Raw genomic sequence first — 17,926 nt, 5'->3', positions numbered from 1 at the left:
CAGCTAAAAGCTCACACACAGAAAAACGTGTTGCTCAATCGGAGTTGGTGAACCTAACCCAACACTGACGAAAAATTGACGATATATTTGACACCATCTTGTGGGATTTTTTAAAAATCACCAGAACAGCAGAAAATCAACATAACAGTATCTAAGGCTTCTTTGAACTGTTAACAACAAGATTCAGTGACTGATATAGATTGAAAATTGAAGTAACACATCAAAAAGTACAGTAAATTGGATCGATTTAGTTGCTGCATGTTACCCCGCTGTTGCAAGTTACCCCGTTTGACGGTACTTGACAAGTTGATTGGAAAATAAAAGTATTAGGCGATTTTAATGAATTTTCATGCTCCTTAGCATGATATCTTTAACACACAGTTATTAATGTAGCAAACGTTATTGTATTCCGTCTTCATCAAAATTCATTTTGTTTCTTGTTTGGTACAGAAGCCAACTAGCTGCTATTATTCAACCTGCTTTGATTTGTCGGTCCAATCTTTTGTTTCAGAACGATACAAATGCGTTAAGTAGGTATGGGTATAGGATTTCCGCTTCTTGAATACAAAAGAAAATTAAACAAAGCAAACTAATTATACGACACCGCGTTCAGGTCGTCAATGTCCTTTTAGCACTGTGTAGCGACCTATCCAGTAGTTTCCACATTGTTGTGCTAGTTAGCCGCTTATTTTGGAGGCTACTAGCGGTCCTTGATTATTGGTTAGAAAGGTTCTTTTGTTAAAATCTTCCTACCACGATGCCGTAAACACACCGTATCGGCTTACGGAAGTCCTCCACTCGCCGTATTGCTGTCAGCAATACTAAGGGGGAAAACTAAGTTTTGCCTGCCTCACTCTCATTGACGATTAGCTGTAGAAGCAAGTTGCTATGTTGCAGTGGGTAAATATGTATGACGGTGCCTTTCGAATTTCTTGTTAATTAAGGAAATGAAAAACCTTCGCGGGTTGCTTCCTTTACGGAACGATTTTACTATTAACCCAGAAAGCTCTCAAACAACCAAAACTCGACCCACACGAATTCTAAGTGTAGGTTTTTTTCAGCCTATTAAGCGGAGGCCTGAACATAATATTCATGAATTACATTCAAATTATATTTATTCGAGACAAGATTTTCATACCAATTGGTTGGATAACATATACTGAATATTGACCAAACTCGTGATTTTAGTCATGACCTTGAAATGCGGTCAGGCATATATTAATATTTCTTGAAACGATTCTACAATTGATGAAGGGACGGTAAGGGAAAGTAATGAAGGATTTTTTAGGGAATGAAGGGGAAAGAGTGGAAAGGAAGGGGGGGGGGGGTAATAGGTAGCTATGCTTAACAAGTTGTCCTTGTGACTCCTATCTTTTGTCCAATGCTGGAAGGTGCATGGGTCGAACCAAGCTATAATCAGAGATTAGAACCGGATTTGAACCCACAACACCTGCCAGGGCGTGTGGCTCGCTGGTACCCGTGTACCTTTGAACCATAGAGGCGCTGGACAAAAGAAGTCTGCACAACCCCCCTTATTAACCATAGCGACATGGGTTGGGCTATTTTTAGACACAAATTGTGCCTCTTCCTCCACCTACTGTAGAAACCACCGACCGAGAAGTATGAATCTAACGTGTTTTTACTTTCAGGACGACGATACTATGCAGGCCCTTACGACTTCCAAGGTACTGCGTGTGACGTTGTTTGTCCGAAAGCGTGGTAGTCCGCGTTTCTCAGCGCGGTTCCTTCGGAGAAAGGCTCCGTTCCTATGAAATTGACCAAACTCGTGATTTTAGTCATGACCTTTCCCTTACCGTCCCTTCATCAATTGTAGAATCATCGTTTTAAAAAGTATTAATATATGCCTGACCGCATTTCAAGGTCATGACTAAAATCACGAGTTTGGTCAATTTCATAGGAACGGAGCCTTTCTCCGAAGAACCGCGCTAAGAAACCCGGGCTACCACGCTTTCGGACGAACAACGTCACACGCAGTACCTTGCAAGTCGTAAGGGCCTGCATAGTGTCGTCGTCCTGAAAGTAAAAACACGTTAGATTAATACTTCTCGGTCGGTGGTTTCTACAGTAGGTGGAGGAAGAGGCACAATTTGTGTCTAAAAATAGCCCAATCCATGTCGCTATGGTTAATAAGGGGGGTTGTGCAGACTTCTTTTGTCCAGCGCCTCTATGGTTCAAAGGTACACGGGTACCAGCGAGCCACACGCCCTGGCAGGTGTTGTGGGTTCAAATCCGGTTCTAATCTCTGATTATAGCTTGGTTCGACCCATGCATCTTCCAGCATTGGACAAAAGATAGGAGTCACAAGGACAACTTGTTAAGCATAGCTACCTATTACCCCCCCCCCTTCCTTTCCACTCTTTCCCCTTCATTCCCTAAAAAATCCTTCATTACTTTCCCTTACCGTCCCTTCATCAATTGTAGAATCGTTTCAAAAAATATTAATATACTGAATATCTGATTGCATTTTCGTCTTAATGCAATGCTATTAAATTTGAATTATAGTCTTTGAAATATAGTATAGATTGCTACGACTATTTTGGGCCTATTTTTTAATGTGGTGTCTGTGTGGTTTGAATTTCCAGCAAACCGAACGCGCCTGTATGGTACAAACCAGAACAGTTATTAAGCAATCCCCCAAATAGGCGCGTTCGCCCACCGTAACTTCTTAGTTGTGCAATTAACAATAGAGCTGACTTACCAGAAACCAGCTATATCTATTTGAAGAAACCTGAGAAATTGCGATGAGCACGCAGCACCACCCAAGAGCCTATTCGGTGGATTGCTGTACCACAACAGCAGACCAAAAGGGAGTCAGATGGTTTACGTGTCGATGCCTTTGCAAGTGCTGCCTACATACCGGCAATATAATGGATCATTGAGGATAACTAGTTTTGCGGTGACAACAGTTTGCTTCTGGCCGAAGACTGACAGTTCTGCCAATATTCGGGAGACACTGATCGCTCTGTCTGCGTGCGAAGGTGGTCCCTGGATGCATCTGTATGAGTGAGTGCCAATATTAATAGAGTGCATAGTTGATCAAACATCAATACAGAATTTTGGAGCGCTTACTAACACTCATGCAAAATTTACCATCTTCGCAAATACAAACGTCGCTGATGCTGACGCATGGCGTTTATGTAAAACTAGCTGACCCGACAAACTTCGTATTGCCACAAATTAACCTGTGTTGTACATAAATCATGAATCTCGGATGATCTTTGTCACTTCTCGAGTTTTGCAAGCCCCCCAGTGGGCGGCGCTTCCGACGGCGGGTCACCGGCAACACTCGCGACCGGCTCGTCCTGAATGATCTAGTATTACTATAGATAGTTTTTGTGGTCTTGTTATTGATTAATGTTTTATGGAAGAGTCTCGAATTTCTCGAGTTGGATTAGTTTTTGAGTTTCGCAAAAATTTCTGTTTTATTTGTATGAGAGTCCATATCCCCCTACCACAGGGGTGAGAGGTCTCTAACTATCATAAAATAAATTCAAGACTTAAAAATCTCCTACATGCTAAATTTGGTTCCATTTGCTTGATTAGTACTCAAATTATAAGGAAATTTGTATTTCATTTGTATGGGAGCCCACCCTCTTAAAAGGGAAAGGGGTCGTAATACACCACAGAAAAAAAAATTCTGCCATCTAAAACTCTCACATGCCAAATTTGGTTCCATTTGCTTGATTAGTTCTAAAGTTATGAGCAAATTTGTATTTCGTTTGAATGGGAGACCCCCCCCCCCCCTCCTAAAAAGGTAAGAAGTCCTAATTCATCATGGGAAAAATGGTTGCCTCCAAAAACACTTACATGCCAAATATGGTTCCATTTGCTTGATTAGTTCTCGAATTATGAGGAAATTTGTATTTCATTTGTGTAGAAGCCCCCCCCTCTTGAAGTGTGGAAGGATCCTAATTCACCGTAGAAAATATTTTTGCCTCCAAAAACCTCCACATGCCGAATTTGGTTCTATTTGCTTGATTAGTTCTCGAGTTATGAGGAAATTTGTATTTCATTTGTACAGGAGCCCCTCCTCTTAAAGTGGGGAGGGGTCCTAATTCACCATAGAAAATTTTCTTGCTCTCGAAAACCTTCACATGCCAAATTTGGTTGCATTTGCTTGATTAGTTCTCGAGTTATGAGGAAATTTGTATGGAAGTCCCCCCTCTTAAAGGGGAGAGGAGTTATAATTCCTCTTATAAAGAGGGGAGGGGTCTCAATTCACCATAAAATAAATTCTTGTCACCAAAAAAAACACCCACATGCCAAATGTTGTTCTATTTGCTTGATTAGTTCTCGAGTTAGGAGGAAATTTGTATTTCATTTGTACAGGAGCCCCCCCCTCTTAGAGTGGGGAGGGGTCCTAATTCACCGTAGAAAATTTTCTTGCCCTCGAAAACCTTCACATGCCAAAGTTGGTTCCATTTGCTTGATTTGTTCTCGAGTTATGAGGAAATTTGTATGGAAGCCCCCCCTCTTAAAGGGGAGAGGAGTTACAATTCCCCTTATAAAGAGGGAGGGGTCTCAATTTACCATAGAATAAATTCTTGTCACCGAAAACACCCACATGCCAAATTTGGTTCTATTTGCTTGATTAGTTCTCGAGTTATGAGGAAATTTGTATTTCATTTGTATAGGAGCCCCCCCTCTTAAAGTGGGGAGAGGTTCTTATTCATCATGGAAAACATTCTTGCCTCCAAAAACACCTACATGCCAAATTTGGTTCCATTTGCTTGATTAGTTCTCGAGTTATGAGGAAATTGGTATTTCATTTGTACAGGAGCTCCCCCTCTTAAAGTGAGGAGGGGTCCTAATTCAACATAGAAAATTTTCTTGCCCTCGAAAATCTTCACATGCCAAATTTGGTTCCATTTGCTTGATTAGTTCTCGAGTTATGAGGAAATTTGTATGGAAACCCCCCCTCTTAAAGGGGAGAGGAGTTATAATTCCCCTTATAAAGAGGGGAGGGGTCTCAAATTACCCTAGAATAAATTCTTGTCACCGAAAACACCCACATGCCAAATTTGGTTCTATTTGCTTGATTAGTTCTCGAGTTATGCAGAAATTTGTGTTTCATTTGTATGGGAGCCCCCCCTCTTAGTGGGGGGAGGGGTCTCTAACCATCACTAAAACCTTTCCTGGCCCCAAAAACCTCTACATGCAAATTTTCACGCCGATTGGTTCAGTAGTTTTTGATTCTATAAGGAACACAGGACAGACAGACAGACAGACAGACAGACAGACAGACAGACAGAAATCCTTCTTTATAGGTATAGATAATAACAGAGACGCCATCCTTGTTAATAATGTGGTCTACGTTCAATAATCTTTCAATTTAGTATGAATTTTTACTCAATATGAAGCGTTAGAATAGAAACGTTCTTGGTGCCTTTGCCTCGCACATTTGTAGTACCGCCATTTCCAAACTTGGCGGTATTCGAGCTTCACGGGGGTGAGATTGCGCCAAGCTATAATAATCGATTCAAACAAAGCAAAGCCTTGGGTTTATACCGTTTTACCGACATTACCCTTCTTTATCGACAGACTTCGCAGCCGGTTGTTAGAGTACAGGAAAATTGCGGGGCCAGTGCAACGATCCTTCTGACTAGCAAGCACCGCCTAGCCGAGATTCGAACATACGACGACTGGCTTGTTAGACCAGCATCGTACCTCGAAGCTAACTAGGCGGTTGATAATAATCGATCCAACGAATGGAATTCACATTCACAACAAAAATATACTACAGAAACTACACAACGTATTGGAACAAACTTTTTTGTTTTATTGGTAGTAGCTTGGCAAATTATTTTATAACTTTTGAGCTTTGTGAACGTCCTAATACAGCCAGAAAAGAAGAAAAAGAGCACAAAATTTAATTTTGTTTTATTCATTTTTTCGTCTTTTGTTTCGTTTTTCTCAAGCCTTAGGATATACGCCCCCTCCCCTACATTTTCCCTTTGTAAACCCTAGAAACGCTACTGGCTATATAGAGGCCGTCCATAAACTACGAACTCATTGTAAGTCATTTCAGACCTACCCAGGTTATTTTCGTTCATATATTTGGTATGATGCGTTGTTTTCAGCTGACCCCATGCCTCTAATAGTCCACTTAGTTCATAGACAGCCCCATACGAACTACTTTACAATGATATTTATGTGCATTGTTTATAAACAAGTTAATGTTCATCGTTTAGGTATTTGACTAAACTTTATGTTTTTGGCACAATGTCACCCCCTAGAAGGGATGAGATTGTGCCAAAGTTCATGTACTTCTAGTAAAGTCAGGTTTTATTATACCTAAACCATCTCCGTGGCAGTTGTTAATTGAACAATCTAGAACATATCGACAGATTTTAAACCAACTCAATTGCTAAATTGTGCGTATGATGTGCTAAAGAACCAAACGTTTGCATTTTTGGCACAATCTCACTCCGGATGACGGTAGTGTAAATGATGACCTCAGTTTGTTTAGGCTGGAATTAACAACAAGATGAACTTGCAGCTGGTGAATGAAAATGGATTTATACTTTAATACCAGAGAGGAATTTTTATGTTCCTCCTTGATAAAAAGAAGTAGAACTTTTCCGTGGAACTGTATTAACAGCTGTTTAATTTCTAGAATGATCAAACGTGAACATGATTGTGTGTTTTCCAAACCATTATCGTGAGCAGATTGCTTCTATTTTTTCGGCCTAATTACGTGCTAGTGGAGAAACAGTGCCAGCGCTTTTGATGTTTATTGAAAAAAAATTAGCAAATTAGGGTAAAGAACCGGTTTTAAGCAATCTAAGCGGGTCACTGATTGTTTTACCTTATTACAAGCGATGGGTTGACTAAGTGGGGGATATCAGCATACAAATCTTCTTGCTATCTTTAGTTCTTCAAGCTGTTACCATTGGAAGACACTATTGTTCAGCTAAACTTTTGATTTTCCTCTTTAAAAGTTGGAGCGGTGGAACTAATTTTGATCAGACCGAACATATTTTCACCCTCAAGGTGCTTTGTTAAGCAATCCTGAAATTTGAATTTTTTCACGTCCCCAAAAAAAATCACTCGAACTATTCCCCTTATTCAGTAAGCTCGCGTTCCTATCCGCGACCTACAAATCGGCATCTGATGCGTAATCGGCATAGCGTATCGGCATAGATGCGTAAAATGCCATCTGTCTAAATTGTTTATCGGGGCATACACTCACCGCACCGTTCGGCAAACGGTATTCGTCGTCTCTTTCATTCTCTAGTGTTCTTATGGGAAACTGCGAGTTTGACGTCTCACTCGCTGTTCATAAGGATGGTGGGAGAACAAAAGAGGTAAACATAGCACTACACACGGTCCGACTCAGAACAGTGTTGTCAAAGCAAATAACATTGAAACACATCGTTGCTTCATTAAATCACTGAGAAAATCTTCGGAAATTATTGAAAAAGCTGTTTTTTCTGTTGTTTTTAAAAAAGAAAAATTAATTATGAGCATACATTTCTCTTGAAAGTATTGAACCACGTTTTCACCATTGGAGGTTTCAGTTAATTTCAAACCTATAATTCTTATTTCCAAAACCGAAACAGTGTTTTGGCAACACGATAGTTTATCAGTTTTGCTGCAGCTGCTGCTACTGGTGAACAGGTTCCGTCAATTCGGAATTTGTTTTCAGTTTTGTTATAAAATAATAAAACTTTCGGCTAGTGACAAAGCCTTAGATAATAGAAAAAAGAGAGTGAATAATATGGTATGTGAAAATTGAGTGCTTGACTTTTAGAGTGGTTGTAATCAGTGCTGAAAAATGTGATAGATTCGTTAGTAGCGAGGTGGCGATTGCCTTCAGCAGCTGAAAAATGTACGTTTTTGGACAACAATTTTTAATTCATCATATTTCTTGTCGGAAACCCAATAAATTGTGTTTGTGTGAATCAAATGTCTGGTTAAGTGATTTGTGAAGATGATCCTATCAATATATTTTGAAAATATGAATAAAAAAGTGCATTTTCCGCTCATTTATTCATAACTGATCAAAATAGGTGACACTGCTTAACTCGTTCCTTACCCTACTTACATTTTTATGAAAATAGTTACAACACATTAAAGCAGCAAAGTTTTCATATGGACAAATGCAGTAAATGAAAATGTTGGCTGAGTTTAATAGCATGCTGAAAATACCCTGCGGTACCTATGTGCGTATTTCCTACTCGAAACTACTGCCACAAAATTCATATGTAAAGCTCGATTCACTTAATATCTGGACGCACTGCTTATTTTACTACACTACAGCTCTCCTTGTATTAGTCTGTTCTCTGTTAACATCAGTTCAGTGTTCAGTTTCAAAGTGTCGAAAGAATAAAATTAGTTTTGGACACCGATGTTGAAAATCCTACATAATTAAGTTAAAAAATCACAAATTGTTGAAACTTATCGCTTATTTCGTGCCAGCAAGCCACAAACCGAGCACTGTGGCAAAACACAGTGACCGAAAGCCACATACCGTTAGTTGTACAACCACATTTTGTCGAAATACCAGAGATCCTTTCTTATGAACGACGAAACCTATGTGAAGATGGATTTTGGGCATCTTGCCTTACCGGGCAAATAAAAGTTTTAGGTGGCCAGCCACGACTCGAGGAGGTGATGTCCCCGACCAATTTAAGTCTGGTTTTGCTGATAAATTGGATTGGAAACTTTTTCTCTGGCAAAGGATTTGGTGCTGCTGCGGTCAGAAAACCAAAACGGTACGTCGTTTATGTCATCTTTGTTCAATTGTTGCTTCGTTAGTCTTCTTCTTCTTCAGCAGCATAGAGCCGGGGTGGCTCGTGCTGTTTCAAGCACTCGTCTCCATTCAACTCGGTCTTGGGCCACTCGTCGCCAATTTCCTAGTCGTCTCAGAAGTCGCAAATCGCTTTCGACCTGATCGAGCCATCGTGCACGTTGGGCCCCCCTGTTCCTGGTGCCGGTGGGGTTGTTGAAGAGGACCGTTTTCGTCGCACTGTCGTCCAACATCCTTACGACGTGTCCGGCCCACCGTAGCCTGCTAACTTTCGCTAGATGTACGATGGGAGTCTCCCCAAGCAGTGCCCCTGTAGCTCGTGATTCATACGCCTCCGCCACTCTCCGCTTTCAGTTTGTACTCCGCCAAATATCGTCCGCAGCACTTTCCGCTCAAACACGACAAGGGCGCGTATGTCCTCCGTAAGCAGCGTCACGGCTTCAAGTCCATAAAGAACTACCGGTCTAATAATGGTTTTGTACATTGTTAGCTTCGTGCGGCGGCGTATGCTTCCTGATCGCAGCGTTTTACGAAGGGCAAAGTAGGCCCGATTTCCCGCTTGGATGCGCCGCTGGATCTCCTTACTAGTGTTGTTGTCCGCGGTCACCAGCGATCCCAAATACACGAACTCTTCTACCACTTCTAGTTCGTCGCCGTCAACGGTTACCGTCCGTGGGAGGCGCGCATTTGTTTCCTTTGAGCCTCTTCCTTTCATGTATTTGGTCTTCGACGCATTTATTTTTAGTCCAATTCTCCTGGACTCCGCTTTCAGTCTGGTGTAGATTGCCTCCGCCGTCGCAAAGTTCCTGGCAATGATATCGAAGTCATCTGCAAAGCCTAGAAGTTGGCTACTCTTGGTAAAAATCGTGCCTCTCGTTTCAATGCCCGCTCGTCGGATCACCCCCTCAAGAGCGATGTTGAACAGCATGCAGGATAGACCGTCACCTTGTCTCAACCCTCGTCGCGTCTCCAAAAGACTCGAGAGTGTCCCAGAGATGCGTACGAAACACATCACTCGATCCAATGTAGCTCTGATCAGTCGCGTCAGTTTGTCCGGAAAACCGTATTCGTGCATTATCTGCCATAGCTTGTCTCGATCGACTGTATCGTATGCTGCTTTGAAATCGATAAAGATGTGATGCGTGGGCACGTTGTACTCCCGACATTTCTGCAAGATCTGTCGGATATTAAACATTTGGTCCGTAGTTGCGCGAGCCCCCATGAAACCCGCCTGATAATTCCCTACGAAACCTTGTGCTATCGGTGACAGCCGGCGTAACAGGATCTGGGAGAGTACCTTGTAGGCGGCGTTTACCAGCGTAATACCACGATAGTTGCAGCAGTCTAGCCGATCACCCTTTTTGTAGATGGGACAAACCACTCCTTCCATCCATTCCTCCGGTAGCTTTTCCTCCTCCCAAATCCTCGTAATAACCCAGTGTAGAGCCTTTGCTAGCGTTTCTCCGCCATGTTTATAAAGCTCTGCCGGTAGGTGGTCCTTCCCAGCGGCTTTATTGGTCTTCAGCAGCCTGATTTCTCGTTTGACTTCTTGGAGATCAGGTGCTAGGACATCACTATCTTCCATGGGCGCTCCTAGGTTAATTTCCGTTCCGCCTCCTTCTGCGACTTCGCCATTGAGGTGTTCATCGAAGAACTGCTTCCACCTGTCGACCACCTCGCGCTCGTTTGTAATTAGATTCCCTCCTTCGTCCCTACACATGTCAGGTTTCGGTGTGTAGCCCTTCCGAGTTTGGTTCACCTTCTCATAAAACTTGCGCGTGTCATTAGCTCGGAATAGTTGCTCTAATTCTTCACGATCTCTGTCCTCCTTTTGGCGCTTTTTTCTCCTCAGGATCGTGGTCAACTGGTTCCTAGCTCGTCGGTACTTGGCCAGGTTCTCTCTAGTGGCAATACTTAGATAATTTCTTCAAGCATTTTTTTTCTCCTCCACCGCTTGTTGGCATTCCCCATCAAACCAATCATTTTGTGTACTCCGAGGCTCAATACCTAGTACCGCGGTAGCGGCCTCTCCGATGGCCGAGCGTATTCTGCCCCAACCGTCTTCGAGGTTTGAAGCACCTAACTCCTCGGAAGAAGGCAGTACCTCATTCAGTACTCGCGCGTAGTTCTCGGCAGCTTGTGGGTTATCTAGCTGCCTGATGTTCAGCCGAGGAGGGCGGCTTTGACGTGTCCGGTATACGGTGGACAGCTTTGAGCGCACATGTACTGCTACTAGGTAATGGTCAGAATCAATATCCGCACCCCGACGGGAGCGTACGTTCGTGATGTTAGAGAAGAACCGGCCCTCTATGAGAACGTGGTCAATTTGGTTCATTGTACGTTGGTCAGGTGATCTCCAGGTGGCTTTGTGGATATCCTTGCGCGGGAAAAAGGTACCTCGGATCACCAGGCCTCGGGAAGCTGCGAAGTTTATACATCGTTGGCCGTTATCGTTTGTGTCGGTGTGCAGGCTATGGGGTCCTACCACCGGTCTATACATTTCTTCCCTACCGACCTGGGCGTTCATATCCCCGATGACGATCTTGATGTCCCGTGGCGAGCAGCTGTCGTACGTTTCCTCCAGCCTCGCGTAGAACGCTTCTTTCTCATCGTCGGGTCTACCTTCGTGCGGGCAATGCACGTTAATGATGCTATAATTGAAGAAACGGCCCTTTATCCTCAATAAACACATTCTCTCGTTGATCGCCTTCCAATCTATCACGCGATCCTGCATTCCGCCCAGCACTACAAAGCCCGTTCCCAGTTCGTTGGTAGCGCCACCGCTCTGGTAAAACTGGGCCTTTCCGCCACGGATCTTCCATACCTTCTCTCCTTTGCGACAGATTTCCTGCAGAGCTACGATGCCGAGTTTGCGGGGTTCCAGCTGTTCAATCAGCACCCGCTCGCAACCTGCGAAATTTAGCGATCTGCAGTTCCAAGTCCCGAGTCTCCATTCGTCGTCCTTATTTCGTCGCCTAGGTCGATGCCGAATATTCCGCTCCGAATATGCTTGAATGTTGTTAGTTTGTGTTGTTTAGGTGTGTAGCCGTACTGGGGCAACACTACCGAGTCTCGTGATGGGGCTGCCATCTTATAGTGCCGAGACTCACTACCTCCTTCCCGGTTAGTATACGACCTTAGTTTCCACCGGGATTGGTTACCCGATCTCCGCTAAGGTTGCTCGTATTCCGGCTGGTACCACGAGGAGGTCGGGATCGGAGTTGCTGGATAAGAGGCTAACGACCACTATGGGGTCTATATTCCGCATTATCTAGCCGTTAGTATGTCACTTGTTATTTGTTATCTTTGCGTAATTTTTGTGTTTTAGGCTATTTTAAATTCATTTTAACATTATTTTGTATCATTTTTATGCTATCTTGTCAACTGTTCCTTCCAGAAGCCTAAAAGAATCTGTTTCGAAAGTAACCATTTTTGTAGCCGACCTTTATTTGGTGTCGCTCAAGCTACAATAATTTTATTTATAAGTTTGACTTCATTAAATTAACTCTTTTGTATACTAACAAGAGACAAGAAGTTGTTCTAACAATCCTTTAGTTGACCAAACTCGTGATTTTAGTCATGACCTTGAAATGAGGTCAGGCATATATTAATATTTTTTTGAAACGATGATTCTACAATTGATGAAGGGACGGTAAGGGAAAGTAATGAAGAAGGATTTTTTAGGGAATGAAGGGGAAAGAGTGGAAAGGAAGGGGGGGGGGGTAATAGGTAGCTATGCTTAACAAGTTGTCCTTGTGACTCCTATCTTTTGTCCAGTGCTGGAAGGTGCATGGGTCGAACCAAGCTATAATCCGTCCCTTCATCAATTGTAGAATCATCGTTTCAAAAAAATCCTTTAATTTCTTTTGCTTTATTCTATTGCTTTACGCTGTCACTAATCAATTTGTTTAATTTCCAGGTTCTGCGGATAATTCAGAGCGTCCACCGTTGTTGAACGGAAAATCGCATGCATTACCATCATTAGTCGGTTCTTTTCAGGGCCACCAAACTATCCCAGAAGAGTTAGTATAATACTCAAAACCATGCAACAAAACGACTAAGTAGTACTACGTCATCTATATGGTCGACTTCTGTACACAGCCCCTTTGGATTTTCAACACTAAATGTGTTATAAATATTGTTTATTACTTTAATGGAAAATTAATAGTTTCAGTGAAGAGACGCCCGAACTCAATGCCTATTTCTAATTTATACCGACAAGAGCAGGGAAAGAGATAAGAGAGCCGAAACAACAACAAAACAAGAAAAGCGAACCGGTTCTAAGCATCAAAATCTGTCAGTGCCAATGGATGCCTACTACAGTAATGTTCCGATTTTGTCAGCCCCATGTTGAATTTTGGGCTGACAAAATGGGAAAACTGACAAAATCGGGAAATTTTTGTTTCGAAATTTTTTTCAAAATTCAAGACTTAAGACCTTGCAATATCGAAGACTTCTACTAAAAATTAAATTTTAACGCTCAATTGGTACACCGGGCACAGCACACTGGTCCAGAACCTTTTTCGGTGCGCATTAGCTTTGAGGGGGAAAACTTGGTTTTAGGTTTATGGAATCTTTGGAAAATTTTCTTAAAATAAAAAGTTCAGTGGAATTCAAATTTTGATTAATCCCCCTAAAAGTGCAATAAAAAATTTATTTTTCTTCAGTTTCAATGTGTTATGCAAAGTTTTACAGCATATTATTACAAGAAATTTTGCTGAAGACAGTAACCTTCTGTCTCTTCACCAAAGATAGAAAAATCCTATTGCTCATTAATAAAAAATCGTTAAAATCAGTTTTTCTATATTAGCTATTTTTGTAGTTGTTGTATGACTTTTTCTTGTTTTACAAAGTTATACAAATAGTAAAAATATACAACATTGCTGAATATAGTATAAGAACTATAGAGCTTTTACTATAAAAATACCCTAATTTTGACCCCGAATTACTCGCAGGAAGGCATCATTTTATTCAAAAACTCTCCCCAGAGAATCAGAATAGTTTCATACAGGCTGAAAAGTTTCATAAATCATGTTTATAAGCTTAAAAGTTAAACAAAATTTATAGGCTGACCAAATCGGGATAAAAAGCTAATAAAATCGGGGGTAGATAAAATCGGCAGCTGACAAAATTGGAACATTACTGTATTAGAATCATGCCGGATATCAAACATTCGTTTAGGCGGTCACGTGTCCTACGTATCTACTCTACTTAAGATTCAAAGTGTTCCTTCGTGTCGAAAAGACAATAGTTACCTACCATTCTTGCATTTGCAATATACTTGCAATCAATAAATCTGAGGAAACACAGATATTGGAAACCATTGAAATACAATCTAGTATTCCACTTTCGGCCAGGCTTTACAGCATTCCAGCAATAAACCTTGCACAGAGATGCACCAGAAGGCGGAATTTCAAAAGGCAGAATCGCATAAAGTACTCTGATATATATAGGGTTTGGCTGCATTCAAAAGGCGGAATATACATAAGCCAGAATTCCGAAAGGCACGAAAGGCAGAATAACTAAAGGGGGTAACCGAGTTGTCGTCAGTCACCGACCAGCAGTCGGAAGCTGTGGCTTTCGATGTATAGACAAATAATAGTCGATCTACTCAGTTAGCCGAATTTCTTAATCATAACAACTAACGGGAGCTAATACTAATAAGGAAATATGACGGCCGAAGGCCGTGATCAGCTTTTGTTTTTTGTTCCGTTAACAGGAATTCCACGGAAGACAAAAATGACCAGCAAACAAATATTTCTACTAGGTAAAAGATCTTCCTACGAATGAAATGAATTTATTTTTTGGTCGTCACTTGATTCTATTGTCACATGACTTCCTCTCCAAAGTTTACCACCCTCGGCTCATTCCCCAGATAGTCCTCAAGTGAAACCTATTTCATCTAAAATTTACATTCTACACTTTTGTCGAAATGGTGAGTTGGCAAAACAGTGGCCAACATATTGTGCAACCAAAAGCAAAAGCTCAACAGGGGGGGTCGCACAAGTACTAGGTACCACCACAGTCAGGCAAGCAGCATTGTCCCAGTACCCTCTGGAGGGACATTTGTATGCTAAGATGGCATTTTCTTTTGCTGATTTTGCCTCATGATATAGGTGTATATTGAGCAACTCTTACTGTTAGTTTGCACTTTTGTAGCCGAAGATTGTTTCTATTTGTGCAGTGCCAGTGAGGAAGATGATGATGATGATGATTGCGACCATGTTTTTCAGTGGATGCAATGATTTCAATGCAGCTTATTTCGTTTTCGATTGATGAAACAATCGATTTACGACATTCTTTCTGGTGATCTTGCTTTGCAGGCACAGTACAAACCCTTTTGTGAAATACATTATATGATTTCACATAGGTTAAAAATTTTATTTCCTATCGGAGGAGAGGCATTATATTAGTACTAGAAAATAATTTAAACTGAGTCAAGTTAATTTTGACTTTAATGAATTCAAAAGCGCTGCTCTCCACCAATTAAGTTCTTCGAAAATAATTTGCATACGACGGAATAAGGTGCAGCAAAACTTTTCCTTCACTGCGGGCCGATGATGATACTCCAAGAATACTTCTGATGCCTGCGAGGTCAACAATGTAACACCATCGAACCCCGGGGCTTAACACTATACACTAGCGTCAAGGCTATTTTTGCAGTTAGCAGCATAATTTTAATGAAATTTTCGCGAGACCTTGTGAACCGGGAGCCAATGAAAACTTTCCACCTAAATACTGTTCCGTCCCAAAAGCCAAACGACCAACGATTTTCTGCTAGCGTTATTATTTTCATAGCCACAGCCCCGTTGTCGGTCTGATGCTACTCTAATGCTGAAATAACTGCTACCGATAGTTGCAACATGAAAACTATAAGTTGATTTTCGGCCGTACGATCGCCAGGAGGTGTTATGCTATGTACAGAGGACGATGTCAGTCTGTATGATGGCCAAGCTCTCGGTGCACAACACTGAAAGTGCCCTTTATTATCAAAATTGTGACACTAAATGGATCAAAATTTATGTTATTCAAAAACTTGATGACCGATATGGTCGCAAAGGCAAACATTGTTCCGGTTACCGGATACGTTTATTTTGGCAACTGGTTCCGATGCTCGAATCACATTCCTATGTAATGCTTTCTGTTCTAAAAAGAGGGCAGCAAGAGAAGGTTAGCATGATAGTCACTATCACTAGTGACTGTTACGAAAACAGTTACTCGCGAAAACAATTAGGGCTGCCACTTGATCACGATGAGTATGCTTTAAATGTGGCCTTCAACTGAAACTGTAATGGAAAGGCCGTACGAAACCACCACCGTATTGAAGCATCATATATTCAGCGCCAGCGGAACAACATGCATCGCTCGTGCACGCGAAATAACCGTGCACAACTCTTGCTGCCCTCTCTGTAATCAACTAACAAAAGTTCCGGGGAAAGTACCGCATACGAGACACTTTAAAAATGTACCACCGAAAAAGGAAAACTCCCAAATTCCCACAGCAGCACCGGGAAAAATGCAACCCACCACTTCGGCCAGCCGATTCCCTTTTTTCGGTCCAACCGCACAGCCCTCGTACCGGCGGCGGCGGTGGTACGGGCGCTCTGGCACAAAGGACCCGGCCAACCAAAGCCAAGTGCGCTGGAAAATTATTTCACAGTTACAGGACGAACGGGGCCGGCCGCGTTGCGGTTCTGTGTACGAAACATTAACCTGAATCACGTCCACCAGCCAGCCAGCGACGGACACAAGGACAAACATTTATTTCCGCACTAGGTGGGTGGGCGGTTGCAGTTTGTTAGCTCCATTTGCTCTGCTGTTCTGACCTGTGTGCAGTGTGCATGCATTCAAGCGAAGTAAAGCACGCTGCCTACAAAATACACACTCCAACTCCGGCTCCAATCCCAACTCCAACTTCGGGCGTCCTAGAAGTACGAAATCGACGTCAACATCCTTCTGATTTGTTAAATCGATGCCCAGCAAGCTAGATTAGATATGTGCAGGTTTCGTGTTCTGGTGCCATTTAGCCAATTTGCCGTTTCCGATCTTGCCAATATCACCATCGTCGTTTCAAATTATAGGTTTATTGAAGCCAGCCAGCTGGCTTCGAAGTAACGGCAATAGCAGTAATTTGTGGGGAGGAGAGCAATTGCATTCCAGCTCATGTTACTAGGAATCGTATCGACTCAACGGCAATTTTCTTTAATCGCAGAATACGCTAGAATTTGCTGAATAACGGTCAACTTTTTTTTGCTTTAACAATGACAGACTATATTCGCCTTTTTTTGCCCTTACCGAACAAACAATCTTAATAGCCTACAAGCGAATAGACGTGTCCGTTCTACACAATGCATTATTTCTTACCTTCCGACTGATGACTGTAGCGCTATGCAACACAGCCTTAAGTGTGACAGCCGAATGACCTGCTGCCGACAGTTGGACCGGGATCTTGACAAATGAAACTCACAAAAGACTCTGCGGACAATACCCAACGGGAGCCAACACCGGGCAGCACCACATTCACCACGCCGCCTCTTTCCTCCGTCATTCTATGGAGACAGGATAGCTGACGGACGACCGACCAACCGACCGATAGAAGTGGAACCTGACGACTGGCACGGCTGGTGAGAGCATCACCTGATCACGATTGGAACTGCAATGCTATTGTCATAGACGGCGGGGAAATCTTCTGCTCACCGCACCGTATTCATTGCAGATGAACGCCGGTTGGGTTGGGTGGTAAATCTAGGCAAATGTAGGATACAGAAAATCTCTCATTTCCACTTCCGCCAACGAGCCGGGTCGTTTTTGTCGCAAGGCAGCATGTCATCGTACACGCTTAAATATGTTCACCCATAAATTGCTTGAAGTTGTTCGAAGTCCTCTTAACAAGTTTAGATTCTGAATAGCTTTGAACCTAAAAATTGGCAGAAGAAGTAGAATTTTTTTACAGCGAATAATTGAATATTACTAATAGCAAGTAGCTAAAATAAGACAAATTTTCTACACAAAATCGAAGTTTGTACACTTTAGGTAACCCCGAACCAACCTAGACTAACCAAGTTTAGGTAAGAGTGTAAATACCTTGTTACGCAAAACATTTGATTTCATGTAACGAATAGAATTTAGCGGAGTAAAAATAAAAGATGGCTC

Source organism: Sabethes cyaneus, chromosome 3 (assembly GCF_943734655.1).
Source record: "Sabethes cyaneus chromosome 3, idSabCyanKW18_F2, whole genome shotgun sequence".
NCBI classification, from domain to species: Eukaryota; Metazoa; Arthropoda; class Insecta; order Diptera; family Culicidae; genus Sabethes; species Sabethes cyaneus.
This window is presented reverse-complemented; position numbering follows the sequence as displayed.